The 15,615-nt window shown below is 42.4% G+C and overlaps 1 pseudogene; it reads left to right on the forward strand.

Moving 5' to 3' along the window:
* Positions 1-13,303, forward strand: part of LOC138839831 (TAF5-like RNA polymerase II p300/CBP-associated factor-associated factor 65 kDa subunit 5L) — a 40,798-nt pseudogene extending 27,495 nt beyond the window's left edge.
* Positions 13,304-15,615: the final 2,312 nt, after the last annotated feature.

Raw genomic sequence — 15,615 nt, forward strand, 5'->3', positions numbered from 1 at the left:
GCAATAACTAGTATATGTCTGAGACAAGCAGAAAAGGTCAGATAAGTTGATGTTAGGTGAAATGAACCCCAAGATAAGTATTCAAATGTATTTTTTCTTTCTTGCTATTGTTTCTAACATATTTATAAGATATTTCTTTGTTGTTTTGTATGTCCCTCCCCCACGGTATAACCCGTGCTTTCACTGTATTTGATATTGGTATAATTTGTGGAGGGGAAGGGAAAAAACAAATCATTTAAATAGGTATACAGGTGGACCCATTGCAACAATGAGATGTATAAGTCGTTATGTTGAAAAATGAACTACACAACTTTGGCCAGGGGTGGAGGGTGGGGGGCCGGGGAGTGGGAAGATGGGAAGGGATGGGAAGGGGAAACAAAGGAGGAGGCAACAATGCTTGATAAGAAATGTACTCATTACCTTGCCCATGTAATTATAACTTTTCTGTATGGTATTTTCACAATAAAAAAAAGCAAAAAACAAAAAAAACAAAAACAAATAAGAATAGAAGGCTGTACAAGGAAACTGTTGTTACTTAACAAGTTACCAAAAGATAGTGAATTAGTTATCTCTTTTGCATTATTCTGTGTTGTATTCACAATTCTTCAGCTGTCTCACTTGGGTCTCTCATTGCTGCTGTACTTAGCTGTTATATTGGCTTAGGATTGGACTTACCTGGGAAAGCTGAAATGAATGGACTGTCTATGTGCTATTTTTTTTCCAGTACTACTTCTGGGCATCATGTTGCACTCCAAGACAACAAAGAAAGAGTTGCCAAGGCCACTAAATTCTGTGGGTCAGGAAGTCACAGACTAATCCAGGTTTACAAGTATAGAGAAATGGACTCTACTTCTGGCTGGTAGGAGCCAAAAAATTAATAACTGATAAAACTTGTTGCATTTGTGAAACATTCTACTTTCTCTGAACAAGGCTATGACAAAAAGCCTGCCCTTCAGCCCTTTCCTCTAGCTAGACCATAAAGAATTTGACAAGTACAAATACCAGGGAAAACTAGAGGTGGACTGAGCCCTAAGAAGTTGAGCACTTCCTCGAATGTTTCTTAAGTTCCCATTGGTTGACTTATCCTGTTGTAAGACTGCTCTTAGGGAAAATGGATAGTATATGAGGAAAGATCTGGGGCATCACTCCTGGTTGTTGTGATGTCCATGTTGTTGTAAAGTGCAATGAGTGTGACCTGGTAGCCAAGTCCCTTGTTTCCTCCTACTGCTTTAGCAGTTGTGTCTCCAACTGCGGTCTCCATTGGTCTCGTCTACCCTGTTTAATGCCCATTAAGGGACCTGTCTAGCAATGCACTCTTGGAAGAAACAAGTCCAGGGAAGTGAGAGACAGTAGCAGGCCCTGGCAAGGAGGTCATGATAGGGCCCATCCTCCAGCTCAGGCATTCCATGAAGCTGAGGGGCAAATACTACAATAGGAGGGAGGCCTGTATCAGAGAAACACTTTAGCTTCCTTTCCTTCTCATAGCCTGGGAGGCCTCTGCTGCTGCATCCACCCTGGAATTCCTGGCAACCTTTCCTGTCTCCTGGCCAGTGCTCTGAGGTTTCATCACCACTCAAATACTTTCTGCACTTCCTCATTCCTGTATGATCTCTTCTAGCCCTCCCTCTCTCTGACGATCTGCTAGCTTGTTTCCCAAGCACTAGCCTTCTTGCCTCATGTCTCTCTTCAACTAATTCACACTCCCTTACACCTTCCCATTCCCTCCTGCCTCAGGCTCTCAGTTTACCTCCTCCTCTTTCAGTGAAGATTCATCCACAATCTCTTCCACACTCCCCTCACGACTACTCATTTACTCTTCGGAACCACACACCTCCCTTACCATTGCTTATAGCTTCTTTCTTCTACAACTCTCAATCTGCTCTTCCTCTCTACACTCTTCAGGGCTTTTACCACAGTCATGCACACAGATTCACTTTCCTCTAAGCTGTTCTCTCCTTTCTTTGTCCTCAATTTCTCCCCTCCTGACAACAGGCCTCTTCTGTTCTCCCCAACAGCCAGCAGACCACTGCCTCTTTCAGAGCCCATGTCTCCCTTTCATCCCTTCAGCCTTCGTGTTCTGCTTGTGATATCCCATGCGTCTCCCACCTGCCTATCCTCACCTGCAAAAGCAGTGTCAGGCCCCTGCCCCTGTTGGCCCCACACTGCCCCTACTTGCCTCCCCACTGTAGGACAAGATGTAACTAGCCCTAATGAGCCTAGGCTCATACAGCACTGACCCTCTCTCTTTGGGCACCTTGACATGATAATGAGTCACACGTAGAACAACATGATGGGGTACCTGGCTATGTCATAAGCCAGTGTGACTCCACAGTGCAACTCTGCTGATGCCACCCTGCTCACCCCCCTCGCACCCCTAGGCACTCTGAACATGATATGGTTCTGCTCCAACAGGAGTCCTGGATTGTGAACAGCAGCTTCAATGTGACCTAACACGGTCACATTGACCTAGAACGACCTGGTATGCTTCCACTTGTAGAACCCACAATCCAACTGTGTTTGGATGTGACCTGCAGCACCTCTACTCTGTTTTTCAGGGCATACCGGATATTCTGTGGGGTGCCACAGCACACACCGCATGGCACTGGGCTTGACATGATGCCATGCTCTCCACAGGACACCACGAGGTGAGGTGCTGCTATAACATGATGTCATGTTGCACTTGAGATGATGTTGTGCTTGAGGTGATGCCACACTTGGTGTGATCCCAGTGTGGGTTACTTGTTCTGTACCACCCTCCTGATGTAGTGGTAGTGAGTTAACCCAGTCTACTGGCCTGTCCCAACTTACCATGAAGCGATCCGCCCCCAGGAGATGGGACTCAGTGCACCCCGTTTAGCCCAGTCTGGACCAGCTTCTCTGTGCTGCAACCTGGTGCTCCCAACAGTGTCCAGGCGAATCCGACCATACCCCTTACCACTTGCTACAACCAGTTCCCATGTATTGCACCCAACCACTACACTCCCAACATTGCTCCACCCCAGTGACATGACCTGGCCCTGTGGAACATAGCCTGTCTGGTGCTGAGGTGACCCTAAGGCGACCTGCCACACCACACCCCTCCATTAGCCAGCCTGCCCCACCCAGGCTGGAAGTGACATGCAGACACTGAAGTTCTGCCACCCCATTGTATACTGCTTCCCCCATAATCCACCTTCCCACCCTGGTGAGACCTCCCACAGGCTAGGCCCCGCGCTCAAGGTCCAGAAGTTTAAAGTGGAGTAGGTCACGTGATTACGGGATGCCTTTCAATGGCGACACCTTGCATTTGGATATGGCCATTACCAGACTAGGCGCCAATCCTCAAGCTGCGGATCTTCAGGGCTGGTGGTGACAGTTAGTTGGCTGGAGCCAAGCAGGAGCCAGACCTATTTGTTTCCCGGGCCCTGGAGAAGATCCTAGCCAACAAGGAAATGAAGCACTCCAGCTGCTGGCTCCTAATGGTAGCCGCCCTGTGAAAGTCCGGTTCCCAAGGCTGCCATTACTCAGTCCAGCTAACTGGCCTTTTCTTCTCTCCATGTCCTATGCTCCACATTTCCTCCTTGTGTCCCCAGGAAACTGATGCTGTTGCAACTGTTGACTGGTCCAAGGTCACCTAGTAACTTGGTGATAGCTAGAGTTTCTTCTCTAACGTTGCTCAAGTCCCTTGCTACAACTCCTTGTTGTCCTATTTCCAAGTCCCCAGACAAAATGGTCCTTGCCCAATACTTTCTTTGCCTGGCCTCTGATGGTGGGGGTTCCCTTGTGAGCACAGCTAGAGGCAAGAGCTGCAACAGCATTGCAGAGTTTTCCTTCATTTTGAGGCCTTTTCTCTCAAAGAAGGCACATAGAGGCTGATCTATATGTTCCAGGCATTGTAATGTGCAAGATTATTTATTTTGGATGGTATCCTCAAATATAGGATCTGCTTGTATCATTTTGCAACTAAAAATGGTACAAGCTCAGTAAATGTTTTCCACAGAGGATGGAAAGAGGGAGAGAAGTCTCATAACTAGTCAGATGCATGGTGATTGATGACAACATTAGTCTTCTATTTTTTTGTTGTTAGTCTATCAAATGCCTGCTGGGTACTAGGCTCTGTGGCAGGCACTGAGAATACAATGGGAAACAAGAAAGGCACAAAGATCTTGCTCTTGTGGGCCTTACCTTATACTCTAATGGAGCATAGAAAATAAGTAAACAAATTAGGCATTTTAAAATTAAATACTATTGTGTTAATAAAAGCAGAAAGAGATCTTAGTACTCACTCAGATCAGATAATAAAAAAAAATCTTTGGGGCTGGGAAGGTGGCTCAGTGGTAGAGCGCTTGCCTTGCATGCATGAGGCCCTGGGTTAGATTCCTCAGCACCACATAAGCAAAAAGAAAAAAAAAACAGAAGTGACGCTGTGGCTCAAGTGGTAGAGTGCTAGGCTTGAGCTGAAGAGCTGAGGGACAGCACCCAGGCCCAGAGTTCAGGCCCCATGACTGGACCAAAAAAAAAAGAGCTCACAGACTTTCCTGCCCTGGCTGGCTTTACACCAAGATCCTCAGATCTCAGCCTCCTAAGTAGTTAGGATTAAAGGCATGAGCCACTGGCACCCGGGTAAATTTCTTTTTGAACAGTGTCACCTCTCTCTCATTTTTCCCAGTTTTTACCCTCCCAACTCCCTTCCTCCCAAGTTATATAGTTCATCTCTGTTAGGAAAATGAAGGAGAATGGAAAAGGAATAGACTGGACTGGATCATCAACAGGCAAGGACTATTTATTGAGGAACAACAAGGGGCACAGACCTTCTGGTGGGTTTGGAGGTTGTGCAGAAGAGTTGGAACAGGATTGGGTTTTTATAGAAGGTCTGAGCAAGGAGGCAGAGGCTAATGAAAAAGCCACTAGGTCAAGGAAGGTGGGGGCTTTCAGTTGGGCACACCATGGGATGTTTACAGCTGGGCTTAGGTGGATTGCCCTGCCAGCACTTCAAACAAGTTCACACATACCTGGGATTTTGCCTGGAGACTGTATGGGCCTGGGACAATAGGATGGGGGTCAATCCTTCAATCTCCAACATGGTGTGTAGTGAGTATCACTACTGAATTGGTTCATACTTTGTCCTACCATTTCTGTGCTTCCTCTTTCCCTCCCCAAATCAGATAAACTTATATACAAGACAAAAGGCACAGAAATCAAAATGGCGACAAGGAGAATAAACCAAGGGAAAAAAAGAACTGCAAACAGTACAATTAAAAGAAAAAACTCATGCTTCCATTCCTTGGAATTCATTTTGATAAGCACCATTTTATATGCTCATATGTATATAGCTACTGAACCCTTGTGATCTCTCCTAAGAATATCCTCCTTTATTCTCAGTGTGTGAATGTTTAGAGTCTTGTTTAATCATGTCTAAGTGTAAATTTTTTGTCTTTTATTATCCATTTGGTTTACTTGTAGATTCACAGGCACATTCCAATTCACAGAAACAAGTGAGAAAAGCCATACAGCCCATGTTTCTTTGGGTCTAACTTACTTTGCTTAATATAATTTTTTTGTCTTTCCATTTCCTTAAGAATGGGGCAATGTCATTCTTTCTGATCAAAGCATAGAATTCCATTGTGTGTGTGTGTGTGTGTGTGTGTGTGTGTGTGTGTGTGTGTGTGTGTGTATGTATGTATGTATGTACCACATTTTCTTGATCCATTTATTCAATAAGGGGCATCTGGGTTGATTCCATATCAATGCTTCAATGAACTTGGTTGTGCTGGTCAGAGCCCCTGCTCTTATTGCCAGCTCAGCCTCCAGGGGACCTATGTCCTTGGTGGAGCAGCTGCAACTTAGGAAGTGAGAGAGCACAGATCAAGGGCCTTTGAGTTTACTCAAAGCCAAACTTCAAAGCAGAACATCTGTGCCAAAAAGTTCCAGAGTACAAGTATAATCTGGGACAATGAAACCTTCCCATTGCCTTCTACAATGTAACTCCATGAGGACATTGCCATAACCTCCTTTTCTCCCTTCTTTCTTTTCCCTGGAAATGCCCATGTGGGACTGAATATTTGGATGTGTAGGGAAAGAAGTCTGAGCTTAGGAAGTGATCAAGATCATGCTTGATCTGAAAGGTGAGAGCCAAGGTCAAACACCCTGTCCTCAGCCTCTTTCTTCCAAGAAGTCCCTGCTATTCAGTGGAGTCCTGCCACCTGTGCTGTGAGTGTGTGGAAACTGAATCTACCACTGCCTCCTTTTCTGCATGTGCGAATCACAAGTGACTCTGTCTTAGTGACCTCTGGCTTGGGTTCCTGGACCAAAGTGTGGTTGTGGTAGGTACACAAAGGACCACTGCACATGCCTTCCTGATGTGTCCAGGGTACATATGCAGTCAGCCTTGCTTGGTTTACAGCAACACTTCATTTTACTGCTGGCTATCAATAAAGAGCTCCTTAGACTCATGGTATAGCTTTGGTGCTGTTAGATTTGTAGCTCAGAGGGACAGCTGCTCCAAGTTTCAAATCATTTTGCTGTGAACATGTGATTCCAATGCCAATAAGCTGTTATTTAGACTAGAAATAAAACTGTAATGGGTTGCCATCAGTATTTTTTTAGTGGAGGTGGGTATCTATATGCTGTGACACAATATTAAGAATTAATTTCTTGGGGTGGTATGCGAGTATATACTTTTTATTATAGATTCAGGGGAGAACTCAAATGGTGTAATTCCTTAGCAAAGCTAACTCACAATTCAACAAAATAAACACAAGGAAACTAGATACTTGAAAGGAGTGGAATGGGGCCAAGGGGAGGAGGTAGATGAATGAAGACAGGAAGGTGGGGGAAGAATGCAGTCATAAAATTCAATGCATATTCTACAAAATTAAGAAAAGTGAGGGAAGGGGTTAGGAATTTTGAGACAGAATGTTGAAAGGAGTCACATTGATCAAGATGCATTGTACTCATAAACTGCTTTGTTGAATGGCAACTCCTTTGTACAACTACTTAAAATAATAAAAACAAGCCAGGTGCCAGTTCCTCATGTTGGTGGCTCATGCATGTAATTGTAGCTGTAAGGTCTGCCATGTGCAGACACCTCCCTACCACTTGGCTAAGTTTCTGCCCATTATCTATGTTACCTAGATAACTGGCACATCTGGAAGCAGTAACCCCCCTCTTCTGCTAGGTTACATTCTGGGCTGCCCCTGGTCATGCCTCCCTTCTGACCATAGGAGGGTCCTAAGCCCTGAGGTCACATCCAGATCCAGTGTGGCCACACCTTTCTCCCACTTGACTACTCATCTTCCTAAATAAATCTGGCCTAGATATGTCTTGGCTCAGGGGTGGGTCGACATTTAGGCCATTCCTGACCACCACACACAGTGGGGAGGGAGGGCAGCTGTTCAGTAAATAAACTTCTTTTCCTGCCTGAATATCGCATGGTGTTCTGTTCCTCAGTTACCTAATAAAACCTACCTATTTAATATACTGTATAGTAGGTACTCAGGAGACTGAGACCTGAGGATCTTTGTTCAAAGCCAGCCTGTGCAGGGAAGCCCATGAGACTCTTTTCTCCAATTAACTACCAGGAAAGCTGGAAATGAGACTGTGGTTCAAGTGGTAGAAGGCTAGTCTTGAGCAAGAAAAGTGCACAGACAGGGACAGGCCTTGAGATCAAGCCCCAAGATCAACACATATATACAAAAATAACAACAAAAAATTAAAAAATGTATTTTTAAAAATAAGAGCAAAATGTGATTTCTGGGCTGCAGAGACTGATTAAGCAGGTTTTTAATGATGCTTAGGAATCTGCATTTTTTTGTAGGCATCCTAAGTTATTAGAAGCTATGGTCCAGGGAGCACATTTAAAAAACATTTATTCTGACTAACTATCCATCATTGTTCTAGTCAGTCTTTTCTTTCCTTGATCTAGTGTCTTTCCTCCTCCCCCATCCTTTACCTCCCATTCTCACTTTACAAATTGCAGCATTATCAAATACTTTGTTCTGTAAACTGATGGAAAAGTGGATATAAATACATAAAATATAAGGAATAACCTTTAAATAACCTTTATTTTGCAGTGCAAGACTTCATAGATGCCTCTACCACTAAGTTACACTCTGGTTCTGACATCATGATTCAAAACCCACATCTCTGAGCCCGGTCATTTTGTTAAGTTAGCATGCTAAAACCTGCTTGAAGATTCCATCCTGTATTTAATTCTTCGTGAAAAGATCTTTAAAACAGAATAATTTTGTTTCTGATGTGTGTATAGTAAGTCGTCATCTATCCTTGTTTTTCTGCCCTGTCTGCTCTATCCTCCCCTTCCTACATGTCACATAGGCAGTTGATGGGTATCCGTTAAATAAATAAATGCTTTCTAAAACTATGATGGAAGCTTGTGGTAATTATCTCATGTCCCTTACAGATACAAATGACAGATTCCTCTTAGATGCACTATTCTACTCATTAGATTGGATTTCTTTTGTTAAATGATGATATCTATTTAATTGTATTTTTCATGTGGCTGCCAGGAAGCTCAGGTCCATGTTTTTTCCTGTAACTAAGGTTTTTTTTTTTTATTATTATAACTTCTCTATTTCTTCTATTAAAATTCCCTTCAAATCTGTAGGGTTTTTCCATTTAGCTATTTTTAACCTTTCTCAAAGTGGATGGAAAGAACTGAATAATTTTAGAGACACCATAGCATGGATCGTGGCATGAATGAACATCTTGGTTCATTCATTCATTCATTTTCATGGCTCTGGAAATGAAGGTGGGCCCAATAGACACAAAGCTTAAGCACCAGGAGTGTGACCGGTGGTATGTCAACATGTGCTAGTGAGAAAGAACAAGAGAGAAGCAACAGCTGAAAGTTTGTGTGAATAACCTCCTTCTGATGTCAGGCAGCCTTTGGTGCTACACATTCATCTCCAATGACTTTTGCACTTGTGTTTTAAGCAGCAATAAAAATGCAAGGTTGATGGAACCCACCAGGGTCCTGGGTGAGCTGGAATGCCAAGAATGTACTGTTCTCCTTGGAGTTGATGAAAGGTCACCATGCAATGAAGTAGCAGATGTTATCATTGTCATCAGTGGATAATCTGGTATGTTGACAATTATCCTACACAGACATATTTCTATTTGTATTTGTTTAGGAGATGCAGAATTAAAATCTCTATCAAAAGAAGGAAGTGAAATAGGCAATTTTTGTTCAATTTTTAGTCAGTCACACAGGCCATTCTGATACTCTATTATCAGATTCTGTCTCAGAACATAATAATGTTGGCTGAATATAATGTTGTTAGACCTCTGTGTGTGTACATACATGTGTGTGTGTGTGTGTGTGAATGTGTGTGTCTGGGTCTGTGTGTGCCAGTCCTAGAGCTTGAACTCGGGACCTTGGTGTTGTCCCTGAGCTTTTTTGCTCAAGGCTAGCTCTCTTTTTTTAAAATTTTATTTATTTATTTTTTTATTGTGAGAATACCGTACAGAGGAGTAAAGGCTAGCTCTCTTATCACATGAGCCACACCTCCACTTCTGACTTTTTTGTGGTTAATTGGAGATAAAAGTTTCTTGGGGGGCTGGGAAGGTGGCTCAGTGGTAGAGTGCTTGCCTTGCATGCATGAGGCCCTGGGTTCGATTCCTCAGCACCACATAAACAAAAAAGCCGGAAGTGGTGCTATGGCTCAAGTGGTAGAGCGCTAGCCTTGAGCTGAAGAGCTGAGGGACAGTGCCCAGGCCCACAACCGACCAAAAAAAAAAAAAAGTTTCTTGGACTTTTCTGCATGGGTTAGCTTTGATCCTCAGATCTCAGTCTCCTAAGTAGCTATAATTGCAGGTGTGAGCCACTGGTGCCCAGCATCAGACTTTCTAAAACCTAAATTTCCTGCCATTTTTTTCCTCTCAAAATAATTGGGAAGTCAACATTATGGATAAGTTATAATCATCACTTTAGTTATATCCTTCTGGAATTTTCTTCCCATTAACTATTTTTTTTCCTGCTTAAATAGAATGACACAACATATGCACTATGTTAAAACCATTTTTCCCTCTCTTACTGGTGTTGAGGATTGAACTCAGGGCCTCATTCCTGCTAATAAGCTTGTGATCTACCATTGAGATTCACCCCTAGCCTGTCACCAGCTATAAACTTAATATATATTATGAAAATCTTTTTAAGCCTACAGGTGTGCCAATCACAATATTTTTAAATAGCTTTATTAATCTTTTGAAAATTATGTTTTTAAGTATTCCAAATAGAAGGTAATATGACGTGGCTATCCATCTAAGTCCCCCTTTATAAGTCTTTTTACCAATGTCTCAAACTAACTCTTGATTTTCATTCTTCACTCTCAGGAACCTTTTTAATTTTTTTTTATTTTATTGTACAGATGCTGTACAGAGTGGTTACAGTTACATGAGTAAGGCAATGAGTACATTTCTTGTTGAGCATTGTTACCCCTTCCCTTGTTGTTCTCCCACTATCCCTTCCCTCCCCCACCTCCCTCATCCATCTCCCCCCTGCTGCCCCCCACACATAGCTGTAATGTTCATTTCCAATATACTGCCTTGTGGATATCATTGCAATGGGTCATCCTGTGCCCTTGTTTCAGCATTTTGTTATTCCCTTTCCCCTCCCCAAATTAAACAAATGTATATATAAGATGCAGGGCAGCAAAATCAAGTACAGTGACAACAGGGGATATATCATAGGGGGAAGAACATACAAAGGAAACAAAAAAATCACATAGTACATTAAAAACAACAATAAAGAAAGACCTCTTGTGTCCATATCTATGGGTTCATTTCACTTAACATCATCTTACATGGTCATATGTACATAGCTTTTGAGTTTTTCTGCTCATCTGATAAAATTATCCTAGACAAATACTAATTATTGCAAATGAGGGAAACAATGGGACCTCTATTTCTTTGGGTCTGGCTTACTTCACGTAACACGAGTTTTTCAGGAACTTTTTTATATACTTTTTCTGCTCCCTATCAGTTCCTCATCCCATTGAAATTTTAATGTAGCATTGGGTTAAGTATATCCTAAATACATATGTCTATCTGTACGATTCTTTTTACCCTTCAGGAACCTATTTTTGTCCCCTTGGTATTATGTCATTCCCAATAAATGTCCCTACAAGATGTATTTAACCCTTATAAGGACTCATGTCTAAACACTAATCTGTGACTTGTTTTGTTAATGTACCAGTGTATCATAGACATTCTTTCAAGTCAATACTTCCTTACACATCTAACTAACTTGATTTTCCCAAAGGTGAAAAAGAAAATCTAATAAGTATAACATGAATTGTGATGGCCATGTAAGATTCTAAATGAATCTTATTATACCATAACCTATTAAACTAAATTTCCTACTAGGTTTTCTGATTATTTCAGTTTTTCCACAAGTCAGTTTATAATGAATGTGCTTATGAGTGAATCCTATGTACATCGCTAGTTCTTTCTTAAGGGTAAATTCCTCAAGTAGTGTTACTAGATCAGATTTGGGCTAATCTTTAGTTCTAGAAGTAGAACTTCTCTAGAACCTTTAAGGTTTCAATGCATTAATTTGATTAATGTTCTGAAAATGTTCTGCTGAAGTCTCTGCCTGCCCTAGACTGACAATGCCAATTTTCCTATTTCTTCATTGAACAGGACAGTAGCTCATTCACATATTTGCTAGTATGGTGGGAATAGGGTCCTGAGGACTGGTATGTTTCAAGTTTGTCATTTACATCTCATAGTAAGTTCCTTATTCATGGCATTTCCTGTTTTCCATCTGGGAGGAGAAATTCCATATTTCCTTAGTGAATTCGAATGGTATTAATCCTTACTATATTTTATAAATACATTTCAATTTAAAAATTATTCTTTTTTTAGTGTGAGTACTGGAGCCTTAACTCCAGGCCTAGGTACTCTCCCTGAGCTCTACTCAAGGCTAGTGCTTTATCAGAGCAATAAGCTCTACTTCCATACCTTTTCATTTTCAATATAGTTTTCTTTATTAGATAAAGATGTTGGCATTGAAATGCCTATCATTTTTTCATTTATTCTGAAATAGTATTCTTAGAAATACATAAGCCAGCTGTACTGGTGCACACCTGTAATCTCAGGACTCCTGAGGTTGAAGCAGGAAGATTGTGGGTTTGAGGCCAGCTTGTGAATTGGATTGAACACAAGAGAACCTTTTTAAAATAAAAAGAAATAAAAAATTATTCTAATGACTCCTGCATAGGACCTTTTTGTCATATACCCCTACCCCCCCCTTCTCTTGAATAAATTTAAGACCTTTAATTTCCATGAGATAGATTTCTTCTTTCTCTGCTTGCTTGCTTGCTTGCTTGCTTGTTTTCTTTCTTTCTTTCTCTCTTTCTTTCTTTCTTTCTTTCTTTCTTTCTTTCTTTCTTTCTTTCTTTCTTTCTTTCTTTCTTTCTCTCTCTTTCTTTCTTTCTCTCTTTTTCTTCTTTCTTTCTTCTTTATTTCTTTCTCTTGTTTCTTTTTCTTTTTTGTGTGTGTGTGTGTGTGTGTGTGTGTGTGTGTGAGAGAGAGAGAGAGAGAGAGAGAGAGAGAGAGAGAGAGAGAGAGAGAGAGAGAGAGAGAGAGAGAGAGAGAGAGAGAGAGAGAGAGAGAAGAGAGAGATTGAGACTGGGGTTTAAACTCAGGGCCTGACACTCAACTGCTTGCTCTGCTGATGCTCTACAACTTGAGCTATGCCTCCACTCTAGCATTTTTTCCTGGTTATTTTGGAGATAGAGCCTAAAGAACTATTCTGGACTGGCTTCAAACTACAGGTGGTGAACCACCTGTACCACCAGCTACATTTCTTACTGTTTGAAAGTGTCATTCTTTATTTTGTCTCATTCATTTTGCCATTGTGTGTGTGTGTGTGTGTGTGTGTGTGTGTGTGTGTGTGTGTGTGTGTGTGTGTGTGTGTGTGTGTGTGTGCATGTGCACTCAATGGTCCTAGGGCTTGAACTCAGACGCTATCCCTCACCTTTTATGCTCAAGGTCAGTACTCTATCACTTCAGCTACAGCTTCACTTCCAGCTTTTTGCTGATTAATTGGAGATAAGAGTCTCCTGGGCTCACAGGCTTTCTTGCTCAGGCTGGTTTTGAACTGTAATCTCAGATCTCAGCCTCCTGAGTAGCTAGCATTACAGGCATGAGCCACTGGCACCTGGCTCATTGGTAGCCTTGGGAACTGAATTGTATAGCTGTTAGGTTCTCTCTCATTTTACAGAACCATGCCTTCCTGGTGTTTGACTTCCTGTGTAAGCTGTCTATGAAGCCCCTTGGAGAAGATTTCCCAGATCCAAAGTGAACACCCAGAAGTTCTTGGAATCTACATCCAATCCAGGAAACCAAATTGCAGGATTTCATCCTCCCCTGGCTCCCACAGGTCCCAATGCTAAGTTTCCTGGTTGGTGTGGGGTGGGTTCATAGCTTTCCAGACTTTTTTTGTCGGTTGTGGGGCTTGAACTCTGGGCCTGGGCACTGTCCTTCAGCTCTTCTGCTCAAGGCTAGAGCTCTACCACTTTTGGTTTTCTAGTGGTATACTGGAGATAAGAGTCTCTCGGACTTTCTTGCTTGGGCTGGCTTGGAACCGTGATCCTCAGATCTCAGCCTCCTGAGTAGCTAGGATTACAGATGTGAGCCACCGGTGAGCCACCGGTGCCCGGCTCCAGACTTCTTCAGTCACTGCAGTCCTTTTCTATTGAATTATCTCCCTGTCTCCTAACTATAAACTCCTAGTTCTGCCTTTCTCAACTTATATGTTTAAAAACAATCTGTTAAGAATGTGTGTTGTTTCTTACACACTGAAGCATATAATATCCTGTGTGAAAGGCCTGTGCAGTAGACTCCTTTTCTCTGCCCTGTAGGAGACCTCTGCTTCATGAATAAGATTTTAAGCCCCAAATTCTACTCAGGGAATACAGATATTTCTCCGGAGTGAACAAGATATCCCACTGGTATCAGTGCTATGTTGGTACTAAAACAAACTTTGGAGATAGAAGGAGCAGAATTCAGATCTGGACTCCTCTGCACTGTTAGATCTCCAATTTTATTTTATTATATTTTGTCACTCATGGGGCTTGAACTCTGGGCCTGCACACTGTCCCTAAGCTCTTCAGCTCAAGGTGAGCACTCTACCACTTGAGCCACAGAGCCACTTTGGTTTTCTGGTGGTTAATTGGAGATAGGAGTGTCACAGGCTTTCCTTCTCTGGGCTAGCTTTGAGCTGTGATACTCAGATCTCAACCTCTTTAGTAGCTAGGATTACAGGCATGAGCCAATGCTACCTGGCTCCAAATTTTTTTAAATAATTAAATTTTGTGCTACATTGAGAAATAATATTTTACATAAAAATTATGTTCTGATCTCTCTCAAACTCCCATTACATATAATTTCTGCATTTCTACCTGGAAACTGGGTGGGAGCCCAGTGGCAGCTATCCACCTAAAGGGAATAGCTGTCCTTTGACCAGCTTTCTCCTACCCAGCCAGGGTTCTCACACCTTTAAGCAACAAGATTGCACTCATCTTTTCTTTCTACCCAGGATGTTTCACTTGTAGGATCTGTTTGGCTCCAAGGACTTTGGAGTTTTGAGTCCTAACTGAATCTGTTTATTATCCTTTGTTTTTAAAGAGATTTTCTTAAACATTTTAGAACCATGCATGGGTTCTTTTGAGCACAGGTATATGGATAGTCATTCAGATCCTGATGAGAATCTTTGTAGGTATGTCAGCTTTGAGCATGACATACCTGGATATGTATGACCACTGATCATGCATGGGACATTTTGATGCTTTCATCTACTAAAACCCAATTCTGATTTTTTTTAGCTTATCTTATAGAATGTTAAGGAAAAGTCAGGAAAAAGTGTGTCCCAAGTGGCTTATTCTCACCAAATGAGAAGTCTTGTCTAAACTCTCTTTTAGAGCATGACCAGCTTAGGCCAGTTTACTGGACTGTGGATGTGGTATCACAGGGCTGAGGATTCTCAAGCCTTGAGGAGATAGATGTTCCTTAGGATGCACTCAGGGAGGAGGTCAAGTCCAAGCCACCAACCATCTCCACTTCACCTGACGGTGCTGGAGTTAGTTTGATGTAAGGGTTGTACGCTAAGGGTAGACACCTTGGTGGACATCTGTGGCTTGTCATCACTCCCTGGGCTGGGTGAAGGGACCAGTGAGCCGATAAGAACTTTAGCTACTGAATGACTTCTGCTACAATGCCTGGAAGATCTCTGCAGTCTGGGCTGAGTTGGGCATCTTGTCTCCAGGATTTCCTCCAGAGGTGAGAGCTGTGCCCTGTTCTGTCACTAAGGTGACATTGGTCTCGCCCTGGCAGGGCCCAGCACAGAGCTCCACATGCAGCCAGAGATTGCTGTTGATGGAACAGACTTCAAAGTCGTCCTCTTCTTGGGCTATTATAGATATGGGGAACAGGGGCAATGAGAGTTTTTCTAAATCCCTTACAAGTGTGGGATTCAGTGATCATAGTAATGCTCAAGTGGGGCTCTTTGGTGATATTTGTCTAACTGCTGCAGAAGAAAGATTATGTAGAGCCCTGAGGCTGGACCAAGGACTTCTGACAAAGTCAATGAGTATAACTTCATTACAGCTATTGGGG

The sequence above is a fragment of the Dipodomys merriami genome, unplaced genomic scaffold (assembly GCF_024711535.1).
Source record: "Dipodomys merriami isolate MVZ:Mamm:240054 unplaced genomic scaffold, mDipMer1.0.p SCAF_3, whole genome shotgun sequence".
Taxonomy (NCBI): Eukaryota; Metazoa; Chordata; class Mammalia; order Rodentia; family Heteromyidae; genus Dipodomys; species Dipodomys merriami.